Source organism: Coptis chinensis, chromosome 8 (assembly GCF_015680905.1).
Source record: "Coptis chinensis isolate HL-2020 chromosome 8, ASM1568090v1, whole genome shotgun sequence".
NCBI classification, from domain to species: Eukaryota; Viridiplantae; Streptophyta; class Magnoliopsida; order Ranunculales; family Ranunculaceae; genus Coptis; species Coptis chinensis.
In genome coordinates, this window is record NC_141463.1 from 56,112,054 (window position 1) to 56,133,493 (window position 21,440).

General features: G+C 37.5%; 1 long non-coding RNA gene and 2 pseudogenes across 1 annotated transcript; all 3 read right to left on the reverse strand.

Annotated features, from left to right (window-relative positions):
- Positions 1-4,762: 4,762 nt before the first annotated feature.
- LOC147482033 (eukaryotic translation initiation factor 3 subunit C pseudogene) lies at positions 4,763-5,907 on the reverse strand (annotated as a pseudogene).
- Positions 5,908-10,865: 4,958 nt separating this feature from the next.
- On the reverse strand, positions 10,866-12,830 carry LOC147482034 (uncharacterized). The gene is made up of 3 exons (XR_015205144.1): positions 12,598-12,830; positions 11,372-11,469; positions 10,866-11,117 (listed from the first exon to the last, which is right to left on the reverse strand). It is a non-coding gene; the product is annotated as an uncharacterized LOC147482034 (long non-coding RNA).
- Positions 12,831-18,782: 5,952 nt separating this feature from the next.
- LOC147482035 (uncharacterized) lies at positions 18,783-20,838 on the reverse strand (annotated as a pseudogene).
- Positions 20,839-21,440: the final 602 nt, after the last annotated feature.

The following is a 21,440-nucleotide window of genomic DNA, read 5'->3' on the forward strand; positions in this document are numbered from 1 at the left end:
GGTAGGCCTAATTCCGAGGTCTGAGTCCAAAGATACAGCCTTCGAAAGTTCTCTCGACTTTGTGTGTTGTTTCTGCCCGCGTCGACTTTTCAGCTTTTGACCGGGCTTTAGAAAGGCTTTGTCTTCTTGAATCTTGGCTTTTAATCACAGAACTCCTTAGCAGCCAACCATTGCTCCTTTATCTCATCAAAGTGGCACATTTTTGCACATAATTGACTTTGAAGCCTGAAACACATAAAAACACGTAATCAGTATTAACTCTTAATTATTACTCACATAATTGGTCTAAAAGTATGACTGTTACAGGGTTAAAACTACAGTTTTGGGCTCTTATCAGATGGGTCAGATTGTGGTTGTCCCTACTTCTTCGTGGTGCTCTCAATTATTGCATGAATTTCATGGAACTTCGGTTGGTAGTCACTCGGGTTTCTTATGCACCTATAAGCATCTACATCAGAATTTTTATTGTCCTGGTATGAAAGGAGCAATCAAATCTTATATTGCTCATTGTGATGTGTGTCAACGCAATAAGGCTGAAGCTATCTCTCCACCTGGCCTTCTCAGCACTTTGTCGATTCCTGAGGACGTCTGGCTCGACTTATCTGTGGATTTTATTGATGGGTTGCCTTCTTCGAATCGGAAGACTACGATATTGGTGGTTGTAGATCGTCTTTCCAAATACGCTCACTTTACTGCACTTTCTCACCCCTATACTGCCACTACTATTGCTGATGTTTTTGTGAGAGATATTGTCCGTTTGCATGGTATGCCTCGTACTATCGTCAGTGACAGAGATCCCATCTTTATTAGTACATTTTGGGAAGCTTTCTTCCAAATGCAGGGTACTAAATTATGTAGGAGTTCGCCTACCATCCTCAAACGGATGGCCAAACCGAGGTTACAAATCGTACTTTAGAATGTTACCTTCGATTGTTTTGCTTGGTGAGAACCTCATGATTGGACGAAGTGGTTGCCTTGGTCCAAATGGTGGTACAATACCACTTATCACTCTGCAATTCGGATGACCCTTTTCCGGTACATCTATAGCCGCCCCACCTTCGGTTTATGCTTACCTTCTGGTATAATTGTTGTCCATGCTATTGATATGGCTTTACGAGATCGTGGATCGAACTTTACAACTGTTGAAGGGCCATCTCCAATCTGCTCAAGCTTCATTATTAAAGTCTATCGCATTCTCATCGTCTTGAGCAGCCATTCGAAGGTAAATGATTGGGTATTTTTACGGTTTGCAACCTTATCGCCAAATCCACGCTGCATCTCAGAGTTATTCTAAGCTTTCTCCTCATTTTTACGGGCCTTTTCGAATTGTTGCTAAGATTGGTTATGTTGCTTATAAGTTGGCACTTCGGATGGGTGTCGTTATCCATCCTTTTTTCATGTCTCGCCTTTGAAATTGAAGTTGGGTAACAATGTTACTCCCAACACCAATCTACCAATTCTAGCCGGCGTTTTGGCATGGGAACTTGAGAAGATTCTAGATCGTGGTATTTTCAAAAAAGACAACAGAGCTATCACATGCTGGCTAATTCAATGGAAGGATCATCCTGTCGAAGAAGCTACTTGGGAATATTATTTGTTAAGGATCCTATTACACATCAACCGAATGTCGCGGTATACTAGTAATTAAAAATGAATTAAACTATATGATTTAAGTGCAACCCAAATTGCATACTCCTGAAACATCTTCTCTTTCATGAGGCATCTTCTTATCTAAGATAAGATGGCATCTCCATACCTACAAGTATTGATCTGAAACTCAACTATAAACAACTATTTCTTTAAAAGAAATTGGGTTAACTAGTATTACCCCCCCACTAGATGAGTCAATTAGGATTTCCCCCCCCACTAGATGGGAAATTAGGGTCTCCCCTAAATACACACAAAAAAAAAAGTCAAAGTGGGTTGACCAAATTTTTTTGTGTGTATTTAGGGGAGACCCTAATTTCCCATCTAATGGGAAATCTAATTGGCTCATCTAGTAGGGGGTAATACTAGTTAACCCAAAGAAATTTATGACCTAGAATCTCAATTGTTCACTTCAAATCAAATGCATTGAATCAAATCATTCAAGTCGAAATACTCTGTGAAGACAGGATAGGGACAATATCAAGTTATAATTCAAGTTAAAAAGAAGGGGAAAAAAAGTCATGAAGAGGTTAGTTCCAACCTCTTCAATTCTATGAAGTTGTACTTATAGCAAGTCTGGAAAAGACCAATGACTCTTAAAAGGGCGAGACATATTCTTGGCGTTAGATATTGATGTGGAATTTGTCACAAGAGTCCATAGATGGTGTCGGGGAAAAGGAACAAGATGGTATTTGTGTGTTGAATCTGAGATGGTTCAAATGACTTCCTCTTCTAATGGATATGGTGGCTCTATAAGAACAAATCATGGGGATATGATTATGGCATAGTGTGGGAGCTCAAAACACAACTCAGTCATGTTTCAAGAATTAAATGCAATGGCAGAAGGGTTGAGGCTTGCAGTAGAACTTGGCATCAGGAGGCTATATGCACGATCTGCTTCCTTACGAGTGCTTTGAATCATGAGAGGATCTGAGCAACCACCATGGTATTGCTTAAATGTAGCTGTTGCTATCGCTAGGACATGTAGTATGTTTGATGCATTCATAGTGGATCATGTCTTTAGGGAATGTAACCAGGTAGCGGATTACCTGGCTGGGGTATGTAAGTCACAAGTTGACAATTTTGTAATTTATAGTCCTCCTCTAGACCAAAAGCTAGCTACAATAGAGGAGATGGACTGTAAAGGTACTTTGTATTTGAGGCCATTATCTATAAAGGCTGAGGTACCCTTAACCTCTAACTTTTTCAAAGAAAAAAAAAAAAGTTATAATTCAATGAAGGAGCAAAAATTATTCTGAAACTCGGAAACTGTTCCCCACTTTCTGTTTTATTTATCTCAATGTCATGTATATTGATAGTTTCTCAAATATACAGAAAATCTAAGACACGTTGAGAAAGAAAACAACAAAAAATAAATTTTGATTCCCGTTTGCTGTGTTTTCCGAACTCTTGCGTTTGTAGCTTTTGGTTAGCCTTAGCCTGTACTCGAGGGGAAGTCACTCTAAAGGTACACTCACCCAGAGTTCATGAAGATTGTTTAAGGTAGTTGGAAGGTGCAAGTGGAAGGACAGTAACTCCATTTACGGAAAGTAAAGCTGCTGGGAATGGAATTCAATAGGATGCAGAACAAAAGAATCTGAACCGGCCTATCCTCTAGGGTTGGAGAACAGTCAGCATCTATGTTAAGTTGATACAGGAAATGCCTCTTGATTACAACAAACACAGAAAAACATGCATCATATGCTTTATCACCGAAAGATCCCCTTTGCTCTAAAAGTTCTTGACCATATACAAAAGTTTCATGTTTTTTTTTGCTAAAAGGTAATTGTGTATATAGAAAAAAGAAAAAGTTACAATTATATCAGGTGAGAGACTCTTATAGCCCCTCCAACATTACAATGATTTAAGCAATAAATCTATAGTAAGTGAAGTGTTGGTTCTCCATACTATGTAGGAAGTCTGGTCTGTGAGGCCACCATTGTTGCTGCCCATTTGCTAAAGTTGCTCCTCTTTTGGCACATTTATCTGCTCCGAAATTCACTTCTCTCCTCTCCATGTACAAAAGTTTCATGTAGAACCCAAGCTTTCCGCAAGTAATAATATTTTTGCAGTCAACTGGATACAAGAGACAGCAGCCTCGTCTACTCAACGTTATAATTAAAAATGAGCATATATACACTGAATTACTCTCAAATCACATTATAAACAAAAACATTAACATCCAATGAACAGCTATCGCCTCCACGTTGCCAACCTGCATATCAATATAAGCACCATGTCATTTATGAGAAAATGCAGACTCAAATTTGAAAGCCAATGATAGATGATGTAGTACCTAAAGGCACAGGAGAACGACAACGCCGCGCCATAAATCAGAAAGCAATCACCAGCAGAGAATAAATTTGCATACTGGAACGCCAACCATCCATACAATACAAACAAGAACTGTAACATGATAATGACAACAGCAGCAAGTGAAAGCGACAAAAGCTCCCAAAGCGCTAATTTGATAAGCTCGCTCCAAATGTTTGAAGCGCCTAATTTTTAAATGCATATTACCAGATTTAAGATTGTGACGTAGTAGAAACCTACTATTCAGTGAAACTTAAGTAGTATTTGTTTTTAGCACACTGACATGGAACTTAACAATTTGAAAAACTGTCAAAGATAAATTATGACTACACGGATGACAGTGAGTTTTTTTAATCAAATTTCAATATTACATATTTCATAGAAACTAAATCACAATCTGCAGAGAGGAAACAAAATAAGACATTGTACGCTGTCTGGCTCCAGACCATAAAAGTAGGGTGTTCGGGATCTGGCACTAATACACACTTGTTCGATCCTATTAACTTGAAGGAATAAAATATTTCATTTCTGGACTGATTACTAACTAAGCCAGCACTAATACAGATTCTCGTTTCAAGAATATTCTATCTCCAAAGGATCTAAATATTTCATAGCAAAACAAACACTGACACAATGTTCAAAGCGGGGATAAAAACAATAATCATAAGATAATGGTCCTGAAATCTCCAACAGAGTCCTCAACCTTCCCCCCTGACACGGTGGCATCCCTTCAAAATTCTTCATGACCTGGTTTCAAAGAATTTCGAATTGCTTCCAGCAACTATAAATAACTTTTTGGCAACTAGGATGCATGAGCCAGTAGCTTTGACAATGTGAAGGGTATGCCGGTCCCCACATGCATGAAGCTCCACGATCGGATCATCATCTTATTCACTATGATGTGCTCTTTGATCTTTGGGTGGTTAGCAGGTCCGCTCAGTGAACTATAACATGGAGAAAAACTGAACAGGCAGATTCTCTAAGGCCACTTCTTTGATCTTGGTCATAAGCATTTCAAGGACATTATCCTGGTTCCTGAGGAACCTCCAGAAATCAAAGGACTTGATTAAATTGAAGGATTTGTGGAAATCTCCCTGGCTAAGGGCCCTAGAGGCAGCCATTACGTAATCACAAACACTTCCAGGGGAGGGTGTAAAAGTCTGTCTCTGACTCTCCTCAAACAGCTTACGGAATGTCTTGCTTATGACTTTCCCTTTGGCATCATGAGTCTTCACTGCCATATTAGGAACTTCCAGAAGCATAGCACATATCAGATGGACAGCCTCCAAAAGCTCGAGATTTATGTGCGTGTGGTAAGGCATCTGATTCCTTTGCTTCCATAATTTCCTGCTTTTGAGTTTTGTAATGGCAGCTGCAATCTGAGACACCTTGACAAAGCAGCTTCTTAATGCTTCCATCAGCATATAACTCAGAAAGGTAGCTGTGAGCTTCTGCTATGAGTCCGGCTCTAAATGCACATAAACCAAGCTGAGCCATTGTCCTGTTGAATAGTATTTTGGTTGATGCGTCCAGATGTTGAACCTTATCCTGCAAGTGGCTCATCAAGAGTAAATCTCTTGATACGGAGAACTCGTCATTGATGGCGTGGTGATATATAGCAAATAACATAGCATCAACCTTAGCCGCATCATTCCCGTGCTTGTCAATAAAAGCACGCAGCTCAGCCATCAATGCGCTGCCATTCTCCGGAAAAGTGGGTCGTTGTTGTGCATGTTTGGAAATAAGAGAAGGTGTTGGCCACCAATACACTTGAACAGCTCCACCTTCTGTCTGCTCCACAAGTTTCCGCATCGCATCATAAGCCTCTCGGGGTTTATAGTACAAATGTTCCATCATTCTTCGTGCAACAATTGCAGCTTCAACAAAATCTTTTCTCCGTAGTTGTAAATACTTGAAAACCTTCTGAGAAAGAAGCAAGAGAACCGGTTAACAACGAAGCATCTCCTTATATGCCCAACTTTCAAGTCTCGCTGATTTCAGACCAATACAAAATTCAAAAAGCCACCCATGCATACAAATCAGGCAAGGTTGCCCGCCAGATCCGTACCTCTCCATCACAGTTTATTCCCTTACTAATATCGTCAAACCCAAATTCAACACAATCTTTAAATTCTCTTCAAGGATATCGACTATGACAAGCATGTTTTGCATGCATTTTTTCCACACCGTGACTGGAACATGTCCACGAGGAACCACCTTAAGCTGAGTCCATACAATATAGACAAGGATGTCAACCTTTTGGGCTGGTATTTTAGCAAACTCTACCAACAACGTGAGTTGTTCTATCTCCTCAAGCCTTGCTATTCCTTTCCGAACCCTAGAAGCTATAAAAATATTGTTAATCATATCAAATGTAACAATCTTACTAGGATCCTCAAAATATCCTCTGATCTTATCCATCTCCTTCGTCCAACTATCCCCTTGTGGCTTCTCGTATTTTATCCCATCATCCTCATCCGTTTCCCAATCCGAATCGAATTCCCGATCCACATTCCGAATCACTACTTCATCATTAGTCACTTCATCATCAGTCACTTCATCCTCCTCTTCGATCGAATTTGTTTCATCGTCGCTAGAAAACGGAATATCCTTTTTCTCACTTGCTGTCATCGTATACATGATTACAAAAATAAATCAAACAATACTAAAAGCTATTTTTTACGTGCTAACACAAACTTCTTGTAGGTAGGGTTCGGAAGCAGTGGAATTTAATGACCAAATCTGAAAATAGGGGAAAGAAAAGGGAATAATAATATAATATAACTAGTTTGAGGGTTTTTTTTTTTTTTTTTTTTTTGAAAAAGTGGGGTTAAGGCAGACCCCCACCGGTTTATAATGCAAAAGGGTAAATCTTACAAATCTCCCTAAGAGTTTGATCATTAAAAGGAGCTACACATAGACGCAAATCGACAGACTATAAGCCTAACACACCTGAGATCACTAGACATGCTACAATCGAACCCTAAGAAAGTAGAGCTAAGAATCCTACTTCCTAGTCATGATTTCCTTTACAATCTTAGGATGATCTTTCCTAAGATGAGTCTGCGCTTTCTTATAGTTACAAAAGAAACCTTCGCAAGCACAACACACATAAGTGAGTCCCAAAGTGTCATCCCAAAACTCTTTTGTGTAGTCCTCAAGATATCTCATATTTTTGTTCTTAGTTAACGACTTAACCTTCTTCATCATTGCAAGTGTAGGCTCTATTTCTCCTGAAGAACGCTCTTGGATCCTTTTGCTTCTTTTTGGCTTCACAGTAGTCCATTGATTCTCAGAAAGCACTGCATACTTTGATGTGCTCTTAGGCAATGCAATCGTTGGAGCCCCTATATACGTATCCCCAAACAACTCAGATTCACACTCTGAGAGATCGTCATCTACATCCTCATTTCCATCAACTAACCCTTCATACATATTTATTTCTCTACTATTTAGGAGTTGGTTAAGAGGAATAACTCTTTGTTGGTGCCGCTCTGCTTGACCATTTGTGTCACCATGTCCAGCCTCAGTGAACTCGAGGATGCCAACCGAGCGGCGGTCCGATTCGCGGAAGCTTCATTGACATTTGCGAAGCTACATTGACATTTGTTTGTCTTTGGGTGCTTTGCGACCGGACAATTCGAATCAGAGTCGCAAATTGGAGAAATTTCCAAGTTCGAGGCAGAGACAGCAGCCGGCAAAATGGAGTCGCTGGTAGAGTGATAATGTCCTTTCTTGTGCTCTAGCATTTCTTCCCCTAGGAACCCGGACTGAGGTGGTGAGGCTGGACATTTGTTTGTAGCATGCCCAAACCGACGGGCCAGATGGTACAAGATGGAGGCTTCCAAGGATACTCCACATCAAGAAAAACATGTTTACCCCAAGCTTAAAGCTTTCTTGATCGCGGGGAAGTCGAAGTCCGGGGAATAGTAACGCATACCTTAGCAAAGTCCAGCCTTTTTTTCTCCGATGTAGCTCCATCCATACAAAGTGGCTCACCAATCAAGCTAGCCAAATATGAGAGGCCATTCTTTGTCCAGAGTTCTTTTGGAACTTTGAAGATTTTTGCCCAGATAGGAACAGTGTTAATATTGCTTTTTTGTCCTTCAACCTCAGGTGACCAAGGCGAATTACAAATATCTTGCCTGCAATGAAGAGAGGGCCACCTTCCAACACCATTTGTTTGTCCTCAATCACAAAGAAACCTGATAAAACCACGGTTCCACGTCCAGAGTTATCTCCATAGTACCTTTGAGCTTCCAAGTTCTTTCCAATGTACTCTTCACAAAAAGGGAAACCCAACCTCTTATCCAAGAAATACCCTACCACTGTGTCCTTCCATTCACTTATACCTTCATCGATGATATCTTGTGGAACTACAGCAGCCCCATCTTCAAAGATGGGTGCGTAACTATTTAACTTCGGTGGTTGTTGAAGAGAGACGAGCTACGGTTATGAAACAGAGCTCCAAAGAAAGGAGGAGGTGGGGGGGAGAGAGGGGTGGGATGAGGAGGTTAAAGCCATGACGAAATGGTTATCAGGATAAAGATCAAATCTCTACTCAGGTGGTCTGAAGCTACCCAAAAAGGAAAAAAACGGAAAGAGCAGAGGATAGGATCTAATAACCTAAAACTAATAATGTCTATTTTCGAATAACAGGTACACCAGATCGCAGGGTTAGAATAACCTAAGTTACTCCTGTTCCCTCACTTGAAGTCCCCATTAGTTTGAGGGTTTAACGAGCAACATCCTTTTATAACCCAATCTCAATCACTAATCCGACTTCTAATCGGTTTCAGCTCGACTTTTAGATCTGTTTTGCAGATGTCTAGCAGAGACTTCTAATGGAGAATTTTCTCTCTCCTATGTGGCACTCTAATATATGAGAGTTAGTTTTCTCTCTCTCCTTGGCACTCTAATGTGAACTAAAGCAGAATTAGTCAGAAATTGGATGCAAATGCATTGAAATAACCTCAAAAAATAGTTACCTGAAAATCGGAAGTCGGATCTAACTGTATCGCACTGACCTCAAAGCATAAATGTCCGTTTTTTTAGCTTTCTCATACGAGTAATTAATTAGGAACCCAAAAGGAAAGTGAGTTTATAAAAACATACTCTTACATGTATGCAAACTGTATAGAAATTGTAAACTATCGAACTAACTTAGAAAAACAATTAACGGGAAATCAGAAATTTGATGCAGATGTATTGAACTAACCTGAAAGAGTATTTAACAGGAGATTGGAACCTGGATGCAAATGCAATGAACAAATCTAAAATACTAATTAATGAAACATCGAAAACTGGATGCAACTGTACTGAATTAACCTTAATGAATAACTAACGAGAAATAATAAAGTGGATGTAATTGCACTGAACTAACCTCAAATAATAATTAACGGGAAATCGAAACGTTTATCAAAGCCAATTGCAGTTGAAGAGCCCATTTTGGACTAAAGAAATTGGGTTTTGGGCCCGATTTTCCGGCCCAAAACATGGCTCCAAGCCCATGCACGATTTTTGGATCTAAAAGTATAAAAACAAAAGTTTGACTCTTTGTTAGATATAGTTAGGTTAGGAAGCTAATGTTAATGGAGTTTAGGGTTAGATACATAGATCTAGATTAGTTAATTACTTAGTTTTCATTCCATTAATTAGTTTCATTCTTTGTTTTAGATTAGTTATTTAAATCATTGAATATCATTCATTAGATAAATAAAATAGTTGTCATTCATTCAATCATATCTTGTTCTTATTGTTCTATTAGATTTATAAAGTTAATTACTTATTCCATAATGACATGTTCTTATTATTGTTCTTGTGTTGGGAATGGTAGTATAGAAATTTCACATCAAATCATTACTCTCACCATTGTTCCTTTTGGGTTTTATTAGTTGAATTCAATTTAAGTCTAGACAGTTAAGAGTGGAACGAATCCTTACTCATTATATTGCATGATTATGTTTTGAGAGTAAGAAGAATTGATTTAAACGTAAGAACGGTAAGATTACGTATTAGTGTTGTTAACATTAATATTTAGGATTCTATTGTTTTTACGGTTATCAAGCACCGTGCTATGTGGGCTATAAAAAGCCTAAACTTTAATATTGATGAGGCGGGTGTCAAGCGCAAATTGCAATTAAATGAGGTTGAAGAAATCCGTTGCGATTCTTATGATCTCGCGAAGGATTACAAAGTTAACATGGAACGTGTTCATGATAAACATATTTTGCGTAAAGAGTTTGTAGTTGGTCAAAAGGTTTTGCTTTACAACTCACGTTTGCATATTTTCCCAGGGAAATTAAAAACCCGTTGGTCTGGTCCTTTTCTGGTTATTGAAGTCACCCTTTACGGGGCAATTACCTTGGTAAACCCCAAGGATAATAATACCCACTACTACAGAAAAGCTCATATACCACTGTTATTTACAGTGGTAAAAAGCCTTTAACCACTGTTTTCATACCGTGGTAACAACCACCGTGACAAACACTTCTAACAAAACCGTGGGGAAAAGTACCTCTTATATACCACGGTTTCAAGTAAAACAGTGGTATTAGGATTTACAAACCGTGGTTAATAGTCAGAAAAGTTTGGTCTTATATTTACAAACCGTGGGAAATAGTGATAATATATACGATGGTTGTACACAAACCGTAGGTTATATAAACTAATTATACCTCGGTTCTTATCAAACCGTGGTGTATAGTCATTACAAACTGTGGGTTATATAAATTGTTTATACCTCGGTTCTTATCAAACCGTGGTTTATAGTCCTTTTTTTTTTTTTTTTAAAACCCCTAATTATTTGATTCTAATCATATTCATTCAACCTGCAACCTGCCCATTTTCACCATATATATCCACACTGGATTTAAAGACACATTGCTCAAATAAACAATTCATAGTGCAACACAAACAAAAGAAATAAATTTACACATCCAACACAAAGACATTGAATTGCTAACACAATTTGAAAACAATCCCTTCCCAATCGAAAATCCAAATTATAATCAATACAAATATATTATAAAAAACCTCCAAACCAACTTATTCTATTTTGTTTTGCATTCGAAATAACTTCACCAAGAACATCCTCCTCTATGTTGGCATTCTCGTCCCAAGAACATTCAGCCAAGATTAAACAAAATTTGGTCACCCTACAAAAGAAATAGTCGTGATTAAAAAATAAAATAAAAAAGTACTCATTCAAGGATCAAAACAATTAAAATCGGTGGCATATATTCATTCAAGGAATTTACCCCCCTGTGGACTCTTTAACAAGCAAGCTTAAAAAAAATGCAGCATTTGGCACCTTTCTAACAGACGAAGGTAAGTGAATGCATGATATAAATAAATATGCTACAAGTACATAGAGCTCGGATAATATAAGCATAAAGAACCCGGATAATACCTTACTCAAATAGCAGTGATGATCGTCAGATTGGAGAGCATGCAATTCTTTTTTTTCTTTTGGTCTTCTTGCTTTTCCCCCTTCATCGAATTGATACCCTACACAACACACCCAACAACAACAAAATGATCTATCGAGCTAGGAAAGTGTCACGCCCCAAATCTCAAACAACTATATACCTAAGATACATGACTTTTTCTGGAAAAAATTTAGCAGAATCTCCTCTGTATTTTCAACATTTCATAAATAAAAATCCTGTCATAACCTGAAAATTTAAGCAATATACTTCTCATTGATTAACCCAGCTATTTAACGGTCTCGACCAATGCCAGAGCAGTTAAGTAACCGGTTTGCAAAATGAGATTACTGCAACTTAGTATGCCAAAGTACTTGAATGTCTTGACTAATGCCAGATCATCTAAGCACTTCGTACAAAGTCATTATCGAAAACACAAGTTAAATATATACATCCAAGTCCCATAACTATCAAAAAGTTTACATCCTTAACAAATAGTACTTACTATAAAATTTTCTAAATGAGATACGAAAGACGTTCAAAGATAATAGCTACGGACCTTAGTCACCTTTTAATACTTTTAACCAACAAACTCTTGTAAAACCTTTCAGCAAAGACTGAAACCCAATATATGACAAGATTAAAATAAGAAGAATTAGATGCACCAATTCATTCAAAACTTTCTTTTCCACTTTCTTCTTCTGTGTTCTTGCTGCCCACTCCTAGCTTTTCATGTAATTATATTGAGGTGGATGAGTGTACCCTCGAAATTGTGAGAGGGAGACCAAGGAAGAGAAACCCCTCCAATTACCACAGAGAGAGAGAGTTTGTGTCCTCCCTTTCCAGCACTCCCTCCCCCCTTTTTCCCATGGATTCTATTGCACCCCTAAATCCACCTTAGGCCCATTACTGGAAGTAATGGCCCAACTCATTCTTAAGCCCAAAAATGTGGGGTTTTACAGAAAGAACTTGCCAATGTGAAAACATTAATTTACCAAACTATTATAGAAGGTTTTAAAATACTTTAGAAACAAAAACACCACTTCTACAAACCTAGGACTGTCCAAAAAACAATTCTCGTGCATCAAAATGTACTAGCAAGCCATGTACCCAACATAACACTAAAAAGCAGGGGAACATTAATCTAGATCTATTTGGTCTCATTCTAGATGAACATGTAATGTAAGCAATAAATAGATTCGTCGAGTACCTGAAGCTTCGTGAGGAGATTGATCTGACCTATTTTTCATCTGGAACCGATGGTTTTGAAACTTCACGAGCTTTATCAACTTCCATTAATTAGTTCTTGTGGAGTTCCAGGATTGGGATCGAACTCCCGAACTTGTATTCCAAGATTAATTGTTTACAGTTTTAAGTGTATGCCAGATTCTCATAAATTTAAAAACAACATACGAAGCTCTTGGATGCATTTGGTAGTCTCTTCTGCTGAATATAAAAGAAAGGACAGAATTAAATAATATGAAGAGAAGTCGTGGTCCAAAGAAGCAAGAACAAGATATTGTATACAAGAAGTTGCACTCACAAGATTTGCTATCACAACTGTATGTAATGTCTGCATGGGTTAAGAAAATATATTAAGCACCCCCCTAAGTTCAGTTAAGTAGTTTAATTTGCAGATGGAAGCTAAAACAAACCTGCTCTATTAGCAACAATATATCTTAAAAAGAAAGCACAACCAGGCCAGCACTATAAAAAATTGATGCTGCCGAGCTCATCACAACATACTTGGCCAGAAAAATGCCACTGAAAAAACATAAGACTGCAAAAAACATACATAGCAAACAAGGGCTCGCGTACACTGCCATGATCAGCTAATCTTTTTTTTTACCTTGTCCTCCATCCAGGCATGAATCAGATGCTCTGCCTTTGGAAGAGATCACTAGGAAGGAAGGATTCAGATATACTACTACGAAAGTAAAACTAGGAAGGATTCAAGTATTTCTTTCAGTGATAAATAATGAACAAAAGAGCTAAGATGTATGCATCTGGAAAGGATAGCACCTCACCTTCCTTCTGTATCCGACTACATAGTTGACCTATTTTAGATATTGAATCCTGAAGATAGGAATCTTGAGCTTCATCTTTTGGATCACTTCTTGACCAGTCTGGAAGAGAATGCCATCTTACAAAATCTTCTAAGATGCACCCAGGGTTTGCAGCTTAACACACAATATTTAAAACATGTGAGTTTAGATATTGCTACCATTATACAAATACACAAACTAGCATCAAGGCAACTAAGCACCCTAGGATGCCCAAAATAAAGAAAAGGTTCACTGCACTTATACTTCACCTTGAAAGCTTGCATGTCAGAGAGGAGTTGAGAACATCCAGCACCACAAGTGAGAATTCAAATATGGGGATTGGTTATTAAAGAAAAAAAAAGTACAGCATGACGATAATATTTATGCTAGGGCAGGTAAAAAATTCAGACCCCCTTTGATGAATCAGTTATCTCTTCACTACATTCAAACACTAAAAGTTCAATATCACCGGGCAAAAGAAAAAGAAAGAAAAAACAAGGCAGGACTGCTTGCATTTTTTTAGAGAGCAGGTGACAGTTGTATCTCGGGTTGTTTTGCTTACTTTTTATGCTCTTTTTTCTTTGTACTCATACGCCTCCTCAACCTACATGGTTAGGTTTCCAGATGGTTGATGAGCTCCAAGTCAAAGAACAAGATCCCCAGTGCTAACTCTAGCATAAAGTGCAGAGCTTGAGCCAAGAGAAACCACTGCTGCTTCAGTGTTTAGACCAGCTTCTCTCATTATATACTATAGTGAATCAAAGGCCATGGAACGACGAATCTTCCTGGAAATACAACAATTAATAACCTGCAATTGTTGATACAAAAGACAAGTATTGAGATATGGACTTTCATCTAGTGGCATGTGAGGTAATTGGTCATCCATCGAACCATAGTCTTCTCAAACCGCATATTTTAAGGATTCATCAATTACTTTTCCATGTTTTTCATATAGTCTCAGATTAAAGATTTAGTAATACAACAGTATCAATGCATTCCAACAGATTTACAATGCTAAATTAATCCTATCATCACCAATACTTAAATCAAAATCAGCATATATTAACAAGTGATGAAAACTGAACAATTGAAGTCCAACAGTTGAATGTGATGGAAAGTCTAGTGTGACATAGAGTGGTCTTTCTATAGAATTAGATTCACCACCACTCCCCTAATTTATTAACTTGCAGCACCAATATCTAATAGTATATGATTTTAATTTTCATCAGACAAACATCAACACTGAAAACAAGAATTCATAACAATTACATCACAAATCTTAATTGATAAAGGACTATCAGTGACACGACGACAATTCATATCTTTGGGTGAATGCGACAGAACCAGATGTCTACATTTCTCCGGGTTATTACGATTCAAAGAGTTTACGACTTTACGCTAGATTTATTTTTACTATTTTGATACATCATTCTATGAACAAGATGGTCTTGTGTAAATGAAATTGATTGTTAAATTAATTTTCTTCAAGTACTACCAATTTACTTACTTCTGTGATGACTCTACACCAAAATAATGCAATTTTTCGAAGGGTCTTGAAGCTTCCTATTATTTCAGACAGTCTAACAACAAAACTATATGGAGGGGCACCACCAATTTCTCTTGGAAGAGATGTCATCATTGAACCAGAAACATTCTTCCTTCTGGGAAAAGGTCCCTCTGCAAATATCTTGCAAATATTACAATGAAAGTGAAATATCTTTTGGTTTATATTAAACATAAAACAGATTGAGAAGGGAACAACAAAAACAACAACAAGAAGAATAATCACAGTAAAATGAACATATCAGTTAAATTGAAAGTAATTAAAATTTCAAACTAATCTAAGAAATCTTACCTTCCAGTAATGACAATATTTCTTGGACCAGCCTTATAATGTTCTTCCAAAACCATATTGGAACCAATCATCGTTCCGATTATAATTCCCCCAAGCCAACTATACCATATCAAAGTATCCAATTGATTGTTCCCACCTTCAAACAAAATTCACACAAAACTTTCTCAATCCAAAAATTCCAAATTATTGTAAAATGTCCCACCAAATTATGAAAAATTCAAACCTGACAATTGAAATCCAGTTGCAAGTATGACTCCAGTACTCATCATAGTCACAAGATATCTTCCAACTTGAGTAGCACACTACAATTCAAACTTAACCAACAACAAGTTTATAAGCAAAATAACATAACAAGCATATTATCCACAAATCTTACCGAGAAGAAAAGTCATTGCTATAAGCCCTGCTAACGCCCACACACACTCTCAAATGGTTCCAAATGACCTTTCTTAGTTTTAGCCAACACTCATGGCTTTCAAATACTCAAACGACGAATAACTCAACACCCCAAAGGTAAATTCCTAAGCAAAGTCGCAGATTATAACCAAAGATATAAACCCAATATCCCGTCTTTCTATAATATACTCAACAAAACTTGCCAAGACCTACCCACCACACTGGCTTACATCCTTTGAGTAATAAGCTCTTTCGGCACCATTACAGCTGAAGACACAATATTCCCCATTGCACCAGCAGTTGGTGGAATTAAAACAGATGGGTATTTACTAAATTTCGATAAAAACAACTTTCCAAACTCACAAGTACCAAAATAAATTGCAGAAGAAATAGTTGAACCAACAATTACAGCAGAAATGCCGTTATAAAAACCCAATATCCCCTTTGCTTGGAAAGTTTTCACAATGACATCTACACTTCCTTTGTAAATTTGAGTTGCCCCTTTGGTTTGTAACTTTGTTTTAATAGTGTCTAAAGGTAAAAGACAGACATAAGTAAAAGCACCAGCCATACCTCCAGTTGATGAACCAATGAGTGCTTTCTCAAAAGTTGTCAAGTTTTTCATCAAAGTTTGAATCTTTGGACTCCCTTTAGCGATTAGGGTTAATCCAATTTTTGATTTGGGGTAGAAATTTTTTGTTCCATTGAAATGGAAATTGAAGAGAATGTGATATTGTTGTTTGGAGGAGATAAGAGAGTGTCGTTGAAATGAGTGAAAAGGTTGTCGAAATTAGTGAGACTTTAAAGGTAGGCGCACAGTCGGGTTTGGAGGTGGAAGACCAAGTGATGCAGATAGCTTGTTCTTCATTTTTGAAGGTAGGGTGAGGGGTTTTGGTAGGCTGCCTTTGTCCACAGTATCCAGTCTATTTTGCAAAACATTCGCCACCTTTTTTGTTGAAACTGTGGGATATATGAATACCGAAGCACAAATTAACTGATTTTGAGTCGTTCCGTGGTATATGGCACTTTATATGCCACTGCTTTATGAGACTAGTGGTATTTGCTTGTGCCGAAATTAGAAAAGCTATTCTTACCGTGACAAATGCCTATTAGCCACTGTTATTAGTGAAACCGTGGGATATACTCTTTGACCTACCGTGGGGAATGAGCATTTATGTAGTAGTGACCTTTTAAGTCAATGGCCAACGGTTAAAACATTTTCATGAGTTAATGTCCCCAGATGTGGAGAATGTCCTTTTACAGGACCCTGTCTATGAGGACTGACCTTTGATGTTTGGTGTACTTCCTTTTATTTCCATATATTGGTAAGTGCACCATTAAAGTAATCTGGGCCCTCCCTTTGGAGTGTGTGGCTGTAAGTACCGGATCCTAAGTCCACGTTTAACGTAATTCACACTTTCCACTCTTGCACGTTTTCTCATTTTTGAGTCATGTTTCTCTATAGAGTGATTTACGTCCTTATTGCTTTATTGTTTTCTTTTATATTAAACCTTATGCATAAAAAGTTAAAAAAATATTAAAACCGTATAAACAGTAATCTAGTAAGTCTCGGGAATCTGACTTTAAAAGACCCACGTTTTTAAACAAATTTTCTAAACCCTGTTTTCAAAAAATTGTTTGGGGTGGGGTGTTTGGCCTTTCCATTCTTGATCGCTCAGCTTCCTAATCTTGTTGTTTATGCCGTTTAGTCGTACTTTGATTCAAGTTGACACTATCTATGAATTTAGACTTCTTTTGATCACATAACTTATGCCATGCAAGCGTTCCGAGGTATTTTCCATCTTCTTATATGTCAACCACGGTTAGATTTGAGTTTTTTTATAGATCATTGGATTGCATTTTCTTTGTTGATCATTTTCATAGATCATTCACCAAAATAGGACAATTAACGAATCGGGAATTTTAGTTTTAAGTTATATGAGGCATAGGACAAGATGGGTATTACAAATTTATTTTGGGCTTGGGCCCGAAATTTTTAAACCCCGCACGTGACTCCCTTTTAAAAAACCCATGCGGTTTTTCTTCTTTTCTTCTTCGCCTCCATACTCAAGAACATCGCCTGAACCCAGAAAACCTTGAGCGCGCTTACGCCCTAACCTCCACACAACCCCAATTCCAATTTCAACTGAGTTAGTTTTTACTCTTCCACACCTTAATTTTCACCACAAATTTCAAATCCAGATCTCAATGGCTCTTAGAAACCCTAAAATTCTTCCTAAGCAAGTTTTTACTGCTCAACAGTTTGAACCCTTCTACTATACAGAAATGCGCATTAGGAAGTGGGAAGGGTTGTGGTATACCACAAATGATTTTTATTACCCGGATTTGGTGTTCTCTTTTTACAAGAAGAGGGTGGTTAATGGTCGTAGGATTTTGTGGAGGTGAATGGTAGTCGGAAGGAATTGACTACAGTAGTGTTAGCTGAGGTTACTGGCATTGAGTAAAGAGATATCGTGATCACCACACAGGAATCTCAGCTTGGTGGAATCGGTACGTTTATGACGGAGACAGTGTTAGAAGGACATTAAAATCCTGGCTCGCATTGTGTTCGACAGACGTCTCTGCGAAGAAACCAGCTGGCTGTGGCTTAGTAGATTGGTAAGAATGTGATTGCCACCACGAAAGCCAATGACATCAATGCAAGTTGTTTGCACATTCTCTAGATCCTTCAGAACAGGTTGTATGAGTTTTGCATTCTTGAGTTTATGATACATGAGATTAAAGTAGTTGGGCAAACTACAACAGCTTTCCTTGCATTGATTATAAAGATTATGTTGTTTTAGAAATGTGTTCCGGAGTCGAGTAAGGTTAAGTTGAAGGTGTATGAGAATGCACATATTTATAGGGAGTGTATTCAGAAGGAGTGGAATTTGGCTAAGGTTTTGGCTGCTGAGATGGAATCGGATGAGGAAGAGGACAATGATACAACCTGTTTTGATATAGGAGCTTTGGAAAGGGCTACTATGGATGTAGCCCGTGTCTCCTTACTTCATCATGCCCTACGAACTCTCCATAACCAGTATGAGACGATTCGTACAGGCTAGCGTTCTCTTAATGACCTCTGTGAGGCTATTCAGACTAAGCAAAGTCATCTTCAACGTAACCAAGAGAAGCTTCAAAACAAAATTCAGTTGCTAGGTGATAGTCACCAGGATCTCTAGTCTAACATGGAGACTCTCGCTCAGACTCATCAAGAGCATTGGGAAGCCATGGATAACTTCATGGAGCAGCAGAGCGCGTTTCAAGAAGAAGTCCTATGACGCCTACCACCTCATGATGGTTCTTCTTCTGCTGACTCAGGAAGGCGTGAGCGTCGTCGACGTAGGACGGATGGCTCTGGCCCTTCCTCATCTCGTGGCTAGGTCGTTAGTTGTATTATGTTTAGGAATATTTTCCTGTTTTAGTAGAATTTTTATTCCGAGTTGTTTAGGTAAGTAGTTATTATTGGATTAGTAGAAACTTTCAAACATGAAGAAAGAAATAATATGGGATAATTTGAGATACCCCCCTATTTTCAAATTCATTTGATATACCCCCCTACTGATGACACATTTATTCAATACAGTGACGTGGCAGATGATACATGTCTTGTATCATCGTGATATATGTCATGTATCATTGTGTAAGAGGATAATGCATATCATGTATCATCATGATATATGACATGTATCATCCACCATGTCAATTTCCTGTGTTAGTATGGGGTATCTCAAAAAAAAAAAAGCAAAATAGGGGGGTATCTCAAATTATCCCAAATAATATTCAATAACAACCACCCTAACAATGAAGGCCTAGATGCCTTTATATAATAAACCATGTTCCTAATTCTAATTAGAAACCGATTAGAAACCTTACTAAATAACCTAGATCTAAAACAAATAGGAAACTCTTCTAACTTAATAAGATTACTAATAATAAAATTAGAAGCTTCCATGCCATGCATCATATAGTATTCGATTTCCAATTCTATGAGTAGGATTGTCACAATCGAATACTCAACTTCTGGAACCTCATGCCTATTCAATACCAGTATCCTTTATGAATCATCAGACTAACACATAAATAATTTGGATAGTGCAAATTAAATTTATATGATCTGTATTTAAAAAGAGCCTATATATGAGCAAGATTTCAAAAGGAGCTAAGGGGCTTCTACCAGAAAGAATGGGTCTCCAAGAAAACAATAATATGCAGCTAAAACTCTAATGGCTTATTCCCGTATCCTGCATCCAAAGTATTATTCAAGCAAGGATAAATGCAAAATGCTCTAAAGGCGATCTCTATTTTCCAAACAGTCATTGTGACAATAAACCGGATTTACTTTGAATTTCTCCCATTTTGTTAGGTTCATCTTTGATTTTTCAATCAGGGATCCAAAGTTGGAACAAATTCTTGTAAATTGACGAAGTCCTTTGAAGGATGCTGTCGGATCAGCAAATTCACAGCCTTCTTCATAAGCATCAAGTGTTAAATTTCCTGAAATTGCAAGAAAATGCCTAAAGCCAAATCAATAGAGCTAATACTTAGGATATTTTTTCTTCAATTTTATACGCGAATAATGAACATTTCAAATAGGTAAGAGAAGACGTTAAACTATGATAAGATTCGTCATTGGTCTGCTTTGCTCATAGTGCATGCAGTTGTCTAAGTTAACTATTACAGTGTCACTGTGTCACAAACAAAGCCTAATTATGTACATGTACACTGTGAAACTAACTTGTAAATTAATAAACTGTAAGACAAACTTATGGACACAATTGAGAGCTATCAAACCTGTAATGAAATAAGACTATTCAAAGTCCTCCTTAAAGTTTTCCATGACTTGGGCACAATCAGCAATGTAAGACCTATCTCCATCCAGCTCAAGCACTCTATCCTGGGCTTCAACATTTGAGGTGGGTGACTTGAAAAAAGAAGCCGTAATTCCAAGAAGTTCATAATTGTACCATGCTGAAGTAATCAACACATTCTTGTTCGATTTAGAGTCTTCAATAGTTGATGAACTACTTGTTTACTTCTTCCCACTACACTGGATTGTATAAAATTTGAGGTGAGGTGATAAAAAAGTAACAAAACAGTGTGCTGAGAAATGGTGGGAAATATTAACAAAAGCTTCCGCACATGGATGATTCATGCAATTGCCAGGCCAGATTACATCACTTTATATTTTCACAATGTTACTATGTTATGTTACTATGCTACTCAATAATTAGTTTCTACACCTGCAAAACAAAGGCAAGAATATTAACATACAAAGACGTCAACTTCCAATTGAACTTTTTGCCCAATTTTGCACACACAACTGAAGAATCAAATCCAGAATCACGTTTGCACACTAAGGTTTGTAAGACATGCATTATAAGATCTCCGTGTCATTTATAGGAATAAAGTCATCATAAGGGAGGAGCGAAATCCCATTTATTCACAACTCAGCAGTGTTTCATGCATCATTTTTTTAAGCAAAAAAAAACACACATTCTAGCTCAAATACAAAATTCAAACAGGCAAAAACAACAAAACTTTCAATTCATTTACAAAGTAAACATCTTTCATTTCTTATTCAATTCAAAAACACAAACGTATCAATCTAAAATAACAAAAACATTAAAACTTTGAAATAAATAGAGCGTAAGTAATCAAAGAAGACAAAGAAATTAATTTGAAAAGGAGAAAAAAAAACATCAAAATAATTGAATTGGGTAGATACCTCGAGTGTTCGACGATGATTTGCTGAAA